Here is a 17,235-nt window from a genome sequence, read left to right as displayed (position 1 = left end):
AAAACCCTAAAAAAAATAAAAAAACCCTAAAAAACCCCAAAAAACCCTTAAAATCTTAAAAAAACCTAAAAAACGCTAAAAATCCTAAAAAATGCTAAAACCCCTAAAAAACCCTAAAAACCCTAAAAAATGCTAAAAATCATAGAAAACACTAAAAAAACCATTAAAAAAATCTAAAAAACGCTAGAAAATTCTAAAAATCCTTAAAACCTTAGAAAACACTAAAAACCCTAGAAAACACTAAAAAACACTAAAAAAACCATTAAAAAAATCTAAAAAACGCTAGAAAATTCTAAAAATCCTTAAAACCTTAGAAAACACTAAAAACCCTAGAAAACACTAAAAAACACTAAAAAAAACCCAAGCAAAATCCTAAAAACCCTAGAAAATCCTAAAATTCCTTAAAGCCTTAGAAAACACTAAAAACCCTAAAAAACACTAAAAAAACCCAAGAAAAATCCTAAAAACCCTAGAAAACCCTAAAAAATCCTAGAAAATCCCAGAAAATCCTAAAAAAACCATAGAAAACCCTAAAAAACACTAAAAACCCAAAAAAACCTAAAAACCCTAAAAAACTCTTATAACTCTAGAAAACCCTAAAAAACTCTAAAAACTCTAACAAACCCTAGAAAACACCAAAAAACCCAAAAAACCACTAGAAAACCCTAAAAATTCTTAAAACTTAAAACAACACTAAAAACCCTAGAAAACACTAAAAAACACTAAAAAAACCAAAGAAAAATCCTAAAAACCCTAGAAAACCCTAAAAAATCCTAGAAAATCCCAGAAAATCCTAAAAAAACCATAGAAAACCCTAAAAAACACTAAAAACCCAAAAAAACCTAAAAACCCTAAAAAACTCTTATAACTCTAGAAAACCCTAAAAAACTCTAAAAACTCTAACAAACCCTAGAAAACACCAAAAAACCCAAAAAACCACTAGAAAACCCTAAAAATTCTTAAAACCTTAGAAAACACTAAAAACCCTAGAAAACACTAAAAAACACTAAAAAAACCAAAGAAAAATCCTAAAAACCCTAGAAAACCCCAAAAACCCTAGAAAACACTAAAAAACACTAAAAAAACCAAAGAAAAATCCTAAAAACCCTAGAAAACCCTAAAAACCCTAGGAAACACTAAAAACCATGAAAACGCTAAAAAAAGCATAAAATTTTTTTTAGTGTTTCTAGGGTTTTTCCAAGGTTTTCTAGGATTTTTAGGATTTTTTAGGGTTTTATAGGGGTTTTTAGGGTTTTCTTGGGTTTTTAGTGTTTTTAAGATTTTTAGGGTTTCTTAGGATTTTCTAGGGTTTTTTAAGGTTTTCCAGGGTTTTTTAGGATTCTCTAGGGTTTTTAGCATTTTCTAGGGTTTTCTAGCATTTTCTAAGTTTTTGTAGTTTTTTTAGTGTTTACTAGGGTTCTTTGGGTGTTTTACGATTTTTTAGTGTTTTCTAGGGGTTTTAGGATTTTTTTTAGGATTTTTAGTGTTTTTTATGATTTTCTTGAGTTTTTAGAGTCTTTTAGGGTTTTCTATGGTTTTTTAGGATTCTCTAATGTTTTTAGTGTTTTCTAAGGTTTTTTGGGGTTTTCTAGGGTTTTCTAGAGTTTTAAGAGTTTTTTAGGGTTTTCTAGAGGTTTTTAGTTTTCTAGGATTTTTTAGGGATTTTTGGGTTTTTTCGCGTTTTATAGGGGTTTTGTAGAGTTTTTTAGTGTTTTCTATAGTTTTTTGGGTTAAAAACCCTAAAAATTCTAGAAAATCTTAGAAAACCCTAAAAAACCCTAAAATTCCCTAGAAAACCCTAAAAACCCTAACAACGATAGAAAACCCTTGAAAATCCTAAAATCTCTAAAGAAAACCCCCTAAAAACCTTAAAAAACCCTAGAAAACTTAAAAAACCCTAAAATTCCCTAAAAAAACCTAGAAAACGCGAAAAACCCTAAAAAATCTTAGAAAGCCCTAAAAAACTCTAGAAAACTAAAACCCCAAAAAACCGTAAAAATCCCTAGAAAACCCTAAAAAATTCTTGAAACCTTAAAAAACCTAATAAACCCTAGAAAAACGTAAAAAATCCTAAAAACTCTAAAAAACCCTAGAAAATCCTAAAAACCCTAGAAAATCTTAAAAAAACTCTAAATGCTCTAGAAATCCCAAGAAAACCCCAAAAAATCCTAGAAAATCGTAAAAAACAGTAGAAAATCCTAAGAATCATAGAAAACCCTAAAAAACCTAAAAAAATCCTAAAAAACACTAAAAAATCCTAAAAACCCTAGAAAACCCTAAAAAATCCAAAAACCCCAGAAAACCCTTAAAACCTTAAAAAATGCTAAAAATCCTAAAAAACGCAAAAACCCCTAAAAACTATAAAAACCCTAAAAAACGCTAAAAATCATAGAAAACACTAAAAAAACCTTAAAAAACCTAAAAAATGCTAGAAAACCCTAAAAAATACTAAAATCCCTAGAAAAAACCTAAAACCGTAGAAAATCGCAAAAAATCCTATAAAACCCTAGAAAACCCTAAAAAAATCCTAAGAATCATAGAAAACCCTAAAAAACCTAAAAAAAATCCTAAAAACTGTAGAAAACCCTAAAAAATCCAAAAAAACCCTAGAAAACACTAAAAGCCCTTAAAAGCTTAAAAAACCCCTAGCAAACCCTAAAAACCTTTAAAACCTTAAAAACCATAAATACCCTAGAAAACCGTAAAAAACCCTAAAAAACCCTAGGAAATACTAAAAAACCCTAGAAAACCCCGAAAACCCCTAGAAAACCCTAAAAAACCCTAAGAATCATAGAAAACTCTAAAAAACCTAAAAAAACCCTACAAAACCCTAAAAAACTCTAAAAACTCTAGAAAATCCTAGAAAACACCAAAAAACCCAAAAAATCACTAGAAAACCCTAAATATCTTTAAAACCTTAGAAAACACTAAAAACCCTAGAAAACACTAAAAAACCCTAGAAAACCCAAAAAAATCCAAAAACCCTAGAAAACCCTAAAAAATCCTAGAAAATCCTAAAAAACCATAGAAAACCCAAAAAAATAGTAAAAACTCAAAAAAACCTAAAAACCCTAAAAAATTAAAAACCCCTAGAAAAGCTTAAAAATTCTAAAAACCCTAGAAAACCCTAAAAAACTCTGAAAACTCTAGAAAACCCTAGAAAACCGTAAAAAACCACACAAAACCTTAAAAAACACTAAAAAAAACCCTAAGAATCATAGAAAACCCAATCCTAAAAAATCATAGAAAATCCTAAAAAATCCTAAAAACCCTTGAAAACACCTAAAAAACCCTGCAAATCCCTAAAAACCCCTTAAAACCTTAAAAACGCTAAAAACTCTAGAAAACCGTAAAAAACACTAAAAACCCTAAAAAAATGCTAAAAACCCTGGAAAACCCTAAAAAAGCTAAAAAACCCTAAAAAACCCTGAAAATTCCTAAAATATCTAAAAAAATCCTAAAAACCGTAGAAAACCCTAAAAATCTTAGAAAACCATAGAAAACCTTAAAAACCCCCTAAAAGCCCTAAAAAACTTTAGAAAACCCTAGAAAACCCTAAAAAACTCTAAGAAACCATATGAAACCCTAAAAACCCTTAAAAAAATTAAAAACCCCTAGAAAACCCTAAAAAATCCTAAAAACCCTAGAAACCCTAAAAACCCTAAAAACACTAAAAACTCTAAAAACCCTAAAAACCTTGAAATAAATTCTAGAAAATCTTAGAAAATCCTAAAAAACCCTAAAATTCCCTAGAAAACCCTAAAAACCCTAACAACGATAGAAAGCCCCAAAATCCCTAAAAAACACCCTAAAAAGCTTAAAAAACCCTAGAAAACTTAAAAAACCCTAAAATTCCCTAAAAAAACCCTAGAAAACGCTAAAAATTCTAAAAGATCCTAGAAAACCCTATAAAATTCTAGAAAACGAAAACCCCAAAAAACCGTAAAAAACGTAGAAGACCCTAAAAAACCCAAAAAACCCTAGAAAACCCTAAAAACCCTTAAAACCTTAAAAAATCGTAAAAATCCCTAGAAAACCCTAAAAAATTCTTAAAACCTTAAAAAACCTAATAAACCCTAGAAAAACGTAAAAACCCTAAAAACTCTAAAAAACTCTAGAAAATCCTAAAACCCTAGAAAAACTTAAAAAAAACTATAAAAGCTCTAGAAAACCTAAAAAATCCTAGAAAATCGTAAAAAACCCTAGAAAACCCTAAGAATAATAGAAAACCCTAAAAAATCTAAAAAAAATCCTAAAAAACCCTAAAAAATCCTAAAAACCCTAGAAAAACCTAAAAAAAATAAAAAAACCCTAAAAAACCCCAAAAAACCCTTAAAACCTTAAAAAAACCTAAAAAACGCTAAAAATCCTAAAAAATGCTAAAACCCCTAAAAAACCCTAAAAACCCTAAAAAATGCTAAAAATCATAGAAAACACTAAAAAAGCATTAAAAAAACCTAAAAAACGCTAGAAAATTCTAAAAATCCTTAAAACCTTAGAAAACACTAAAAACCCTAGAAAACACTAAAAAACACTAAAAAAACCCAAGAAAAATCCTAAAAACCCTAGAAAATCCTAAAAATCCTTAAAACCTTAGAAAACACTAAAAACCCTAGAAAACACTAAAAAACACTAAAAAAACCCAAGAAAAATCCTAAAAACCCTAGAAAATCCTAAAATTCCTTAAAACCTTAGAAAACACTAAAAACCCTAGAAAACACTAAAAAACACTAAAAAAACCCAAGAAAAATCCTAAAAACCCTAGAAAACCCTAAAAAATCCTAGAAAATCCCAGAAAATCCTAAAAAAACCATAGAAAACCCTAAAAAACACTAAAAACCCAAAAAAACCTAAAAACCCTAAAAAACTCTTATAACTCTAGAAAACCCTAAAAAACTCTAAAAACTCTAACAAACCCTAGAAAACACCAAAAAACCCAAAAAACCACTAGAAAAACCCTAAAAATTCTTAAAACCTTAGAAAACACTAAAAACCCTAGAAAACACTAAAAAACACTAAAAAAACCAAAGAAAAATCCTAAAAACCCTAGAAAACCCTAAAAACCCTAGGAAACACTAAAAACCATGAAAACGCTAAAAAAAGCATAAAATTTTTTTTAGTGTTTCTAGGGTTTTTCCAAGGTTTTCTAGGATTTTTAGGATTTTTTAGGGTTTTATAGGGGTTTTTAGGGTTTTCTTGGGTTTTTAGTGTTTTTAAGATTTTTAGGGTTTCTTAGGATTTTCTAGGGTTTTTTAAAGGTTTTCCAGGGTTTTTTAGGATTCTCTAGGGTTTTTAGCATTTTCTAGGGTTTTCTAGCATTTTCTAAGTTTTTGTAGTTTTTTTAGTATTTACTAGGGTTCTTTGGGTGTTTTACGTTTTTTTAGTGTTTTCTAGGGGTTTTAGGATTTTTTTTAGGATTTTTAGTGTTTTTTATGATTTTCTTGAGTTTTTAGAGTCTTTTAGGGTTTTCTATGGTTTTTTAGGATTCTCTAATGTTTTTAGTGTTTTCTAAGGTTTTTTGGGGTTTTCTAGTGTTTTCTAGAGTTTTAAGAGTTTTTTAGGGTTTTCTAGAGGTTTTTAGTTTTCTAGGATTTTTTAGGGATTTTTGGGTTTTTTCGCGTTTTATAGGGGTTTTGTAGAGTTTTTTAGTGTTTTCTAAGGTTTTTTGGGGTTTTCTAGTGTTTTCTAGAGTTTTCTAGGTTTTTTAGCGTTTTCAAGGTTTTTAGGGTTTTCTAAGATTTTCTAGAATTTTTAGGGTTTTTAACCCAAAAAACTATAGAAAACACTAAAAAACTCTACAAAACCCCTATAAAACCCTAAAAAACCCTAAAATTCCCTAGAAAACCCTAAAAACCCTAACAACGATAGAAAATCCTAAAATCTCTAAAAAAAACCCCTAAAAACCTTAAAAAACCCTAGAAAAATTAAAAAACCCTAAAATTCCCTAAAAAAAACCTAGAAAACTCTAGAAAACTAAAACCCCAAAAAACCGTAAAAATCCCTAGAAAACCCTAAAAAATTCTTGAAACCTTAAAAAACCTAATAAACCCTAGAAAAACGTAAAAAATTCTAAAAATTCTAAAAAACCCTAGAAAATCCTAAAAAACCCTAGAAAATCTTTAAAAAAAACTCTAAATGCTCTAGAAATCCCAAGAAAACCCCAAAAAATCCTAGAAAATCGTAAAAAACAGTAGAAAATCCTAAGAATCATAAAAAACCCTAAAAAACCTAAAAAAATCCTAAAAAACACTAAAAAATCCTAAAAACCCTAGAAAACCCTAAAAAATCCAAAAACCCCAGAAAACCCTGAAAACCTTAAAAAATGCTAAAAATCCTAAAAAACGCAAAAACCCCTAAAAACTATAAAAACCCTAAAAACGCTAAAAATCATAGAAAACACTAAAAAAACCTTAAAAAACCTAAAAAATACTAAAATCCCTAGAAAAAACCCGAAAACCGTAGAAAATCGCAAAGAATCATAGAAAACCCTAAAAACCTAAAAAAAAATCCTAAAAACCTTAGAAAACCCTAAAAAATCCAAAAAAACTAACACTAAAAACCCTTAAAACATTAAAAAAACCCCTAGCAAACCCTAAAAAACCCTTAAAACCTTAAAAACCATAAAACCCTATAAAACCGTAAAAAACCCTAAAAACCCTAATAAACCTTAGAAAATCCTAAAAACCCTAGAAAACCTAAAAAACCCTAAAAAACCCTAGAAAACCCCAAAAACCCCTAAAAACCCTAATAAACCTTAGAAAATCCTAAAAACCCTAGAAAACCTAAAAAACCCTAAAAAACCCTAGAAAACCCCAAAAACCCCTAGAAAACCCTAAAAAATCCTAAGAATCATAGAAAACTCTAAAAAACCTAAAAAAACCCTACAAAACCCTAAAAAACTCTAAAAACTCTAGAAAATCCTAGAAAACACCAAAAAAACCCAAAAAAAACCACTAGAAAATCCTGAAAATCCTTAAAACATTAGAAAACACTAAAAACCCTAGAAAACACTAAAAAACCCAAAAAAATCCTAAAACCCTAGAAAACCCTAGAAAATCCTAAAAAACCATAGAAACCGTAAAAAACAGTAAAAAACACAAAAAAAAACCTAAAAACCCTTAGAAAAGCCTAAAAATCCTAAAAACCCTAGAAAACCCTAAAAAACTCTTAAAACTCTAGAAAACCCTAGAAAACCTTGAAAAACCGTAGAAAACCGTAAAAAACCACACAAAACCTTAAAAAACACTAAAAAAACCCTAAGAATCATAGAAAACCCTAAAAAACCTAAAAGATCCTAGAAAATCCTAAAAAATCCTAAAAACCCTTGAAAACACCTAAAAAACCCTGCAAATCCCTAAAAACCCTTAAAACCTTAAAAACGCTAAAAACTCTAGAAAACCGTAAAAAACTCTAAAAACCCTAAAAAATGCTAAAAATCGTGGAAAACCCTAAAAAACCTAAAAAACCCTAGAAAACCCTAAAAATTCCTAAAATCCCTAGAAAAATCCTAAAAATCGTAGAAAACCCTAAAAATCTTAGAAAACCATAGAAAACCTTAAAAACCCACCTAAAAACCCTAAAAAACTTTAGAAAACCCTTAAAAAAATTAAAAACCCCTAGAAAACCCTAAAAAATCCTAAAAACCCTAGAAACCCTAAAAACCCTAAAAACACTAAAAACTCTAAAAACCCTAAAAACCTTAAAACCTACAAAAACCCTCAAAATCCCTAGAAAATTCTAGAAAACCCTAGAAAACCCTAAAAACCCTAGAAAACGTTAAAAACTCTAGAAAACCCTAAAAACCCTAGAAAACCCTAAAAACCTTGAAAACGATAAAAAAAGCATAAAATTTTTTTTAGTGTTTCTAGGATTTTTCTAAGGTTTTCTAGGGTTTTTAGGATTTTTTAGGGATTTATAGGGGTTTTTAGTTTATTAGGGTTTTCCTGGGTTTTTAGTGTTTTTAGGATTTTTAGGGTTTCTTAGGATTTCCTAGGGTTTTTTAGGGTTTTCTAGGGTTTTTTAGGATTCTCTAGGGTTTTTAGCGTTTTCTAGGCTTTTTCTAGCATTTTCTAAGTTTTTGTAGTTTTTTAGTGTTTACTAGGGTTCTTAGGGTGTTTTAGAATTTTTTTAGGGTTTACTAGGGTTTTTAAGATTTTTAGTGTTTTTTATGATTTTCTAGAGTTTTTAGAGTCTTTTAGGGTTTTCTATGGTTTTTTAGGATTCTCTAATGTTTTTAGTGTTTTCTAAGGTTTTTTGGGGTTTTTTACGGTTTTCTAGGGTTTTTCAGGGTTTTCTAGAGTTTTAAGAGTTTTTTAGGGTTTTCTAGGGTTTTTAGGATTTTTTAGGGTTTTCTAGGGGTTTTTAGTTTTCTAGGATTTTTTAGGGATTTTTGGGTTTTTTTGCGTTTTATAGGGTTTTGTAGAGTTTTTTAGTGTTTTCATAGTTTTTTGGGTTAAAAACCCTAAAAAATCCTAAAAATTCTAGAAAATCTTAGAAAATCCTAAAAAACACTAAAATTTCCTAGAAAACCCTAAAAACCCTTAACAACGATAGAAAGCCCCAAAATCCCTAAAAAAACACCCTAAAAAGCTTAAAAAACCTTAGAAAACTTAAAAAACCCTAAAATTCCCTAAAAAAAACCCTAGAAAACGCTAAAAACCCTAAAAAATCCTAGAAAACCCTAAAAAATTCTAGAAAACCAAAACCCCAAAAAAACGTAAAAAACGTAGAAGACCCTAAAAAACCCAAAAAACCCTAAAAATCCTAGAAAACCCTAAAAACCCTTAAAACCTTAAAAAATCGTAAAAATCCCTAGAAAACCCTAAAAATTCTTAAAACCTTAAAAAACCTAATAAACCCTAGAAAAACGTAAAAACCCTAAAAACTCTAAAAAACTCTAGAAAATCCTAAAAAACCTAGAAAAACTTAAAAAAAAACAATAAAAAAAAGCTCTAGAAAACCCTAGAAAACCCAAAAAATCCTAGAAAATCGTAAAAAACCCTAGAAAACCCTAAAAATCATAGAAAACCCTAAAAAACCTAAAAAAATCTTAAAACCCTAAAAAACTCTTAAAACTCTAGAAAACCCTAGAAAACCCTAAAAAACTCTAAAAACTCTAACAAACCCTAGAAAACACCAAAAAACCCAAAAAACCACTAGAAAACCCTAAAAATCCTTAAAACCTTAGAAAACACTAAAAACCCTAGAAAACACTAAAAAACACTAAAGAAACCAAAGAAAAATCCTAAAAACCCTAGAAAACCCTAAAAAACCCTAGAAAATCACAGAAAATCCTAAAAAAACCATACAAAACCCTAAAAAACCCTAGAAAATCCCAGAAAATCCTAAAAAAACCATAGAAAACCCTAAAAGCACTAAAAACCCAAAAAAACTTAAAAACCCTAAAAATTAAAAACCCCTAGAAAAGCCTAAAAATCCTAAAAACCCTAGAAAACCCTAAAAAACTCTTAAAACTCTAGAAAACCCTGAAAACCCTAACCCTAAAAAATGCTAAAAACCCTGGAAAACCCTAAAAAACCTAAAAAACCCTAGAAAACCTAAAATTTCCTAAAATCCCTAGAAAAATCCTAAAAACCGTAGAAAATCCTAAAATTCTTAGAAAACCATAGAAAACCTTAAAAAACTCCTAAAAACCCTTAAAAAATTAAAAACCCCTAGAAAACCCTAAAAAATCCTAAAAACCCTAAAAACCATAAAAACATTAAAAACTCTAAAAACCACTAGAAAACCCTAAAAAATCATAGAAAATCCTAAAAAACCCTAACAACCCTAGAAAACCCTAGAAAATTCTAACAAACCCTACAAAACCCTAAAAAACACTAAAACCCCCTAGAAATTCCTAAAAGATCCTAAAAACCCTAGAAAACCCTAAAAACCCTAGAAAACATTAAAAACTCTAGAAAACCCTAAAAACCCTAGGAAACACTAAAAACCATGAAAACGCTAAAAAAAGCATAAATTTTTTTTAGTGTTTCTAGGGTTTTTCTAAGGTTTTCTAGGGTTTTATAGGGGTTTTTAGTTTATTAGGGTTTTTCAGGGTTTTCTTGGGTTTTTAGTGTTTTTAGGGTTTTCTAGGGTTTTTTAAGGGTTTTCAAGGGTTTTTTAGGATTCTCTAGGGTTTTTAGCATTTTCTAGGGTTTTCTAGTATTTTCCAAGTTTTTGTAGTTTTTTTAGTGTTTACTAGGGTTCTTTGGGTGTTTTAGGATTTTTTAGTGTTTTCTAGGGGTTTTAGGATTTTTTTTTAGGATTTTTAGTGTTTTTTATGATTTTCTTGAGTTTTTAGAGTCTTTTAGGGTTTTCTATGGTTTTTTAGGATTCTCTAATGTTTTTAGTGATTTCTAAGGTTTTTTGGGGTTTTTTACGGTTTTTCAGGGTTTTCTAGGGTTTTCTAGAGTTTTAAGAGTTTTTTAGGGTTTTCTAGGGTTTTTAGGATTTTTTAGGGTTTTCTAGGGGTTTTTATTTTCTAGGATCTTTTAGGGATTTTTGGGTTAAAAACCCTAAAAATTCTAGAAAATCTTAGAAAACCCTAAAAAACCCTAAAATTTCCTAGAAAACCCTAAAAACCCTAACAACGATAAAAAACCCTTGAAAATCCTAAAATCTCTAAAAAAACCCCTAAAAACCTTAAAAAACCTAGAAAACTTAAAAAACCCTAAAATTCGCTAAAAAAAAACCTAGAAAACGCTAAAAACCCTAAAAAATCTTAGAAAGCCCTAAAAAACTCTAGAAAACTAAAACCCCAAAAAACCGTAAAAATCCCTAGAAAACCCTAAAAAATTCTTAAAACCTTAAAAAACTTAATAAACACTAGAAAAACGTAAAAAACCCTAAAAACTCTAAAAAACGCTAGAAAATCCTAAAAACCCTAGAAAACCTTAAAAAAAACTCTAAATGCTCTAGAAATCCCTAGAAAACCCCAAAAAATCCTAGAAAATCGTAAAAAACACTAGAAAACCCTAAGAATCATAGAAAATCCTAAAAAACCTAAAAAAATCCTAAAAACCCTAAAAACCCTAGAAAACCCTAAAAAATCCAAAAACCCCAGAAAACCCTTAAAACCTTAAAAACCCCCAAAAAACGCTAAAAATCCTAAAAAACGCTAAAACCCCTAAACTATAAAAACCCTAAAAAATGCTAAAAATCATAGAAAACACTAAAAAAACGTTTAAAAAACCTAAAAAATGCCAGAAAACCCTAAAAAATACTAAAATCCCTAGAAAAAACCTAAAAACCGTAGAAAATCGCAAAGAATCATAGAAAACCCTAAAAAACCTAAAAAATGCCAGAAAACCCTAAAAAATACTAAAATCCCTGTAAAAAACCCTAAAAACCTTAGAAAATCCTAAAAATCCTAGAAAACCTAAAAAAACCCTAAAAAACCCTAGAAAATCCCAAAAACCCCTAGAAAACCCTAAAAAATCCTAAGAATCATAGAAAACTCTAAAAAAACCCTAAAAAACCCTACAAAACCCTAAAAAACTCTAAAAACTCTAGAAAACCCTAGAAAACACCAAAAATCTCTATAAAAAACCCCTAAAAACCTTAAAAAACCCTAGAAAACTTAAAAAACCCTAAAATTCCCTAAAAAAATCCTAGAAAACGCTAAAAACCCTAAAAAATCTTAGAAAGCCTTAAAAAACTCTAGAAAACTAAAACCCCAAAAAACCGTAAAAATCCCTAGAAAACCCTAAAAAATTCTTAAAACCTTAAAAAACCTAATAAACCCTAGAAAAACGTAAAAAACCCTAAAAACTCTAAAAAACCCTAGAAAATCCTAAAAACCCTAGAAAACCTTAAAAAAAAAAATCTAAATGCTCTAGAAATCCCTAGAAAACCCCAAAAAATTTTAGAAAATCGTAAAAAACACTAGAAAACCCTAAGAATCATAGAAAACCCTAAAAAACCTAAAAAAAATCCTAAAAAACCCTAAAATCCCTAGAAAACCCTAAAAAATCCAAAAACCCCAGAAAATCCTTAAAACCTTAAAAAACCCTAAAAAACGCTAAAAATCCTAAAAAACGCTAAAACCCCTAAAAACTATAAAAACCCTAAAAAACGCTAAAAATCATAGAAAACACTAAAAAACCTTAAAAAACCAAAAAAATGCTAGAAAACCCTAAGAAATGCTAAAATCCCTAGAAAAAACCTGAAAACCGTAGAAAATCGCAAAGAATCATAGAAAACCCTAAAAAACCTAAACAAAATCCTAAAAACCTTAGAAAACCCTAAAAAATCCAAAAAAACCCTAGAAAACACTAAAAACCCTTAAAACCTTAAAAAACCCCTAGCAAACCCTAAAAAACCCTTAAAACCTTAAAAACCATAAAACCCTAGAAAACCGTAAAAAACCCTAAAAAACCTTAGAAAATCCTAAAAAACCTAAAAAATCCTAGAAAATCCTAAAAAATCCTAAAAACCCTTGAAAACACCTAAAAAATCCTGCAAATCCCTAAAAACCCTAGAAAATACCAAAAAACCCAAAAAACCACTAGAAAACCCTAAAAATCCTTAAAACCTTAGAAAACCCTAGAAAACACTATAAAACACTAAAAAACCCAAAAAAAAATCCTAACACCCTAGAAAACCCTAAAAAACCCTAGAAAATCCTAGAAAATCCTAAAAAATCATAGAAAACCGTAAAAAACACAAAAAAACCTAAAAACCCTAAAAAATTAAAAACCCCTAGAAAAGGCTAAAAATCCTAAAAACCCTAGAAAACCGTAAAAAACACAAAAAAACCTAAAAACCCTAAAAAATTAAAAACCCCTAGAAAAGGCTAAAAATCCTAAAAACCCTAGAAAACCCTAAAAAACTCTTAAAACTCTAGAAAACCCTAGAAAACCCTGAAAAACCCTAGAAAACCGTAAAAAACCACACAAAACCTTAAAAAACGCTAAAAAAACCCTAACAATCATAGAAAACCCTAAAAAACCTAAAAAATCCTAGAAAATCCTAAAAAATCCTAAAAACCCTTGAAAACACCTAAAAAACCCTGCAAATCCCTAAAAACCCCTTAAAACCTTAAAAACGCTAAAAACTCTAGAAAACCGTAAAAACACTAAAAACCCTAAAAAAATGCTAAAAACCCTGGAAAACCCTAAAAAAGCTAAAAAACCCTAAAAAACCCTGAAAATTCCTAAAATACCTAAAAAAATCCTAAAAACCGTAGAAAACTCTAAAAATCTTAGAAAACCATAGAAAACCTTAAAAACCCCCTAAAAGCCCTAAAAAACTTTAGAAAACCCTAAAAAACTCTAAGAAACCATACGAAACCCTAAAAACCCTTAAAAAAATTAAAAACCCCTAGAAAACCCTAAAAAAATCCTAAAAACCCTAGAAACCCTAAAAACCCTAAAAACACTAAAAACTCTAAAAACCCTAAAAACCTTGAAAACACTAAAAAACCTAGAAAATTCTAACAAACCTAAAAACCCTAGAAAATTCTAACAAACCCTACAAAACCCTAAAAAACACTAAAACCCCTAGAGAATCCTAAAAACTCCTAAAAAATCCTAAAAACCCTAGAAAACCCTAAAAACCATAGAAAACGTTAAAAACTCTAGAAAACCCTAAAAACCCTAGAAAACCCTAAGAATCGTAGAAAACCCTAAAAATACTAAAATCCCTAGAAAACCCTAAGAATCGTAGAAAACCCTAAAAATACTAAAATCCCTAGAAAACCCTAAGAATCGTAGAAAACCCTAAAAACCTTGAAAACGCTAAAAAAAGCATAAAATTTTTTTTAGGGTTTCTAGGGTTTTTCTAAGGTTTTCTAGGGTTTTTAGGATTTTTTAGGGTTTTATAGGGGTTTTTAGTTTATTAGGGTTTTCTTGGGTTTTTAGTGTTTTTAGGATTTTTAGGGTTTCTTAGGATTTTGTAGGGTTTTTTAAGGGTTTTCTAGGGTTTTTTACGGTTTTCTAGGGTTTTTCAGGGTTTTCTAGGGTTTTCTAGAGTTTTAAGAGTTTTTTAGGGTTTTCTAGGATTTTTAGGATTTTTTAAGGTTTTCTAGGGGTTTTTAGTTTTCTAGGATTTTTTAGGGATTTTTGGGTTTTTTCGCGTTTTATAGGGTTTTGTAGAGTTTTTTAGTGTTTTCTATAGTTTTTTGGGTTAAAAACCCTAAAAATCCTAAAAATTCTAGAAAATCTTAGAAAATCCTAGAAAACCCTAAAATTCCCTAGAAAACCCTAAAAACCCTAACAACGATAGAAAGCCCCAAAATCCCTAAAAAAAACACCCTAAAAAGCTTAAAAAATCCTAGAAAACTAAAAAAACCCTAAAATTCCCTAAAAAAACCCTAGAAAACGCTAAAAACCCTAAAAGATCCTAGAAAACCCTAAAAAATTCAAGAAAACTAAAACCCCAAAAAACCGTAAAAAACGTAGAAGCCCCTAAAAAACCCAAAAAACCCTAAAAATCCTAGAAAACCCTAAAAACCCTTAAAACCTTAAAAAATCGTAAAAATCCTTAGAAAACCCTAAAAAATTCTTAAAACCTTAAAAAACCTAATAAAGCCTAGAAAAACGTAAAAACCCTAAAAACTCTAAAAAACTCTAGAAAATCCTAAAAACCCTACAAAAACTTAAAAAAAACTATAAAAGCTCTAGAAAACCCAAAAAATACTAGAAAATCGTAAAAAACCCTAGAAAACCCTAAGAATCGTAGAAAACCCTAAAAAACCTAAAAAATCCTAAAAAACTCTAAAAAATCCTAAAAACCCTAGAAAACCCTAAAAAACTCCAGAAAACCCTTAAAACCTTAAAAAACCCTAAAAAACGATAAAAATCCTAAAAAATGCTAAAACCCCTAAAAAACCCTAAAAACCCTAAAAAATGCTAAAAATCATAGAAAACACAAAAAAAAACCATTAAAAAAACCCTAAAAAATGCTAAAAACCCTGTAAAACCCTAAAAAATCTAAAAAACCCTAGAAAACACTAAAAATTTCTAAAATCCCTAGAAAAATCCTAAAAACCGTAGAAAATCCTAAAATTCTTAGAAAACCATAGAAAACCTTAAAAAACTCCTAAAAACCCTAAAAAACTTTAGAAAACCCTAGAAAACCCTAAAAAACTCTAAGAAACCCTACGAAAACCTAAAAACCCTTAAAAAAAATTAAAAACCCCTAGAAAACCCTAAAAAATCCTAAAAACCCTAGAAACCCTAAAAACACTAAAAACTCTAAAAACCACTAGAAAACCCTAAAAAATCATAGAAAATCCTAAAAAACCCTAACAACCCTAGAAAACCCTAAAAACCCTAGAAAATTCTAACAAACCCTACAAAACCCTAAAAAACACTAAAACCCCTAGAGAATCCTAAAAATTCCTAAAAGATCCTAAAAACCCTAGAAAATCCTAAAAACCCTAGAAAACATTAAAAACTCTAGAAAACCCTAAAAACCCTAGGAAACACTAAAAACTATGAAAACGCTAAAAAAAGCATAAAATTTTTTTTAGTGTTTCTAGGGTTTTTCTAAGGTTTTCTAGGGTTTTTAGGATTTTTTAGGGTTTTATAGGGGTTTTTAGTTTATTAGGGTTTTTAGGGTTTTATTGGGTTTTTAGTGTTTTTATGATTTTTAGGGTTTCTTAGGATTTTCTAGGGTTTTTTAAGGGTTTTCCAGGGTTTTTTAGGATTCTCTAGCGTTTTAGCATTTTCTAGGGTTTTCTAGCATTTTCTAAGTTTTTGTAGTTTTTGTAGTGTTTACTAGGGTTCTTTGGGTGTTTTAGGATTTTTTAGTGTTTTCTAGGGGTTTTAGGATTTTTAGTGTTTTTTATGATTTTCTTGAGTTTTTAGAGTCTTTTAGGGTTTTCTATGGTTTTTTAGGTTTCTCTAATGTTTTTAGTGTTTTCTAAGATTTTTTGGGGTTTTTTACGGTTTTTCAGGGTTTTCTAGGGTTTTCTAGAGTTTTAAGAGTTTTTTAGGGTTTTCTATAGTTTTTTGGGTTAAAAACCCTAAAAATTCTAGAAAATCTTAGAAAACCCTAAAAAACCCTAAAATTCCCTAGAAAACCCTAAAAACCCTAACAACGATAGAAAACCCTTGAAAATCCTAAAATCTCTATAAAAAACCCCTAAAAGCCTTAAAAAACCCTAAAATTCCCTAAAAAAAACCTAGAAAACGCTAAAAATCCTAAAAAATCTTAGAAAGCCTTAAAAAACTCTAGAAAACTAAAACCCCAAAAAACCGTAAAAATCCCTAGAAAACCCTAAAAAATTCTTAAAACCTTAAAAAACCTAATAAACCCTTGAAAAACGTAAAAAACCCTAAAAACTCTAAAAAACCCTAGAAAATCCTAAAAACCCTAGAAAACCTTAAAAAAAAATTCTAAATGCTCTAGAAATCCCTAGAAAACCCCAAAAAATCCTAGAAAATCGTAAAAAACACTAGAAAACCCTAAGAATCATAGAAAACCCTAAAAAACCTAAAAAAATCCTATAAAACCCTAAAAACCCTAAAAAATCCAAAAACCCAAGAAAATCCTTAAAACCTTAAAAAACCCTAAAAAACGCTAAAAATCCTAAAAAACGCTAAAACCCCTAAAAACTATAAAAACCCGAAAAAACGCTAAAAATCATAGAAAACACTAAAAAACCTTAAAAAACCAAAAAAATGCTAGAAAACCCTAAAAAATGCTAACATCCCTAGAAAAAACCTGAAAACCGTAGAAAATCGCAAAGAATCATAGAAAACCCTAAAAAACCTAAAAAAAAATCCTAAAAACCTTAGAAATCCCTAAAAAAATCCAAAATAACCCTAGAAAACACTAAAAACCCTTAAAACCTTAAAAAACCCAAAGCAAACCCTAAAAACCCTTAAAACCTTAAAAACCATAAAACCCTAGAAAACCCAAAAAAACCTTAGAAAATTCTAAAAAACCTAAAAAATCCTAGAAAATCCTAAAAAATCCTAAAAACCCTTGAAAACACCTAAAAAACCCTGCAAATCCCTAAAAACCCTAGAAAACACCAAAAAAACCAAAAAACCACTAGAAAACCCTAAAAATCCTTAAAACCTTAGAAAACACTAAAAAACCCAAAAAAAATCCTAAAACCCTAGAAAACCCTAAAAAACCCTAGAAAATCCTAGAAAATCCTAAAAAATCATAGAAAACCGTAAAAAACAGTAAAAAACACAAAAAAAAACCTAAAAACCCTAAAAAATTAAAAACCCCTAGAAAAGCCTAAAAATCCTAAAAACCCTAGAAAACCCTAAAAAA

Source organism: Arachis ipaensis, chromosome B06 (assembly GCF_000816755.2).
Source record: "Arachis ipaensis cultivar K30076 chromosome B06, Araip1.1, whole genome shotgun sequence".
In the NCBI taxonomy this organism is placed as follows: domain Eukaryota; kingdom Viridiplantae; phylum Streptophyta; class Magnoliopsida; order Fabales; family Fabaceae; genus Arachis; species Arachis ipaensis.
The sequence above is the reverse complement of the archived record's forward strand: the minus strand, read 5'-3'. Positions refer to the sequence as shown.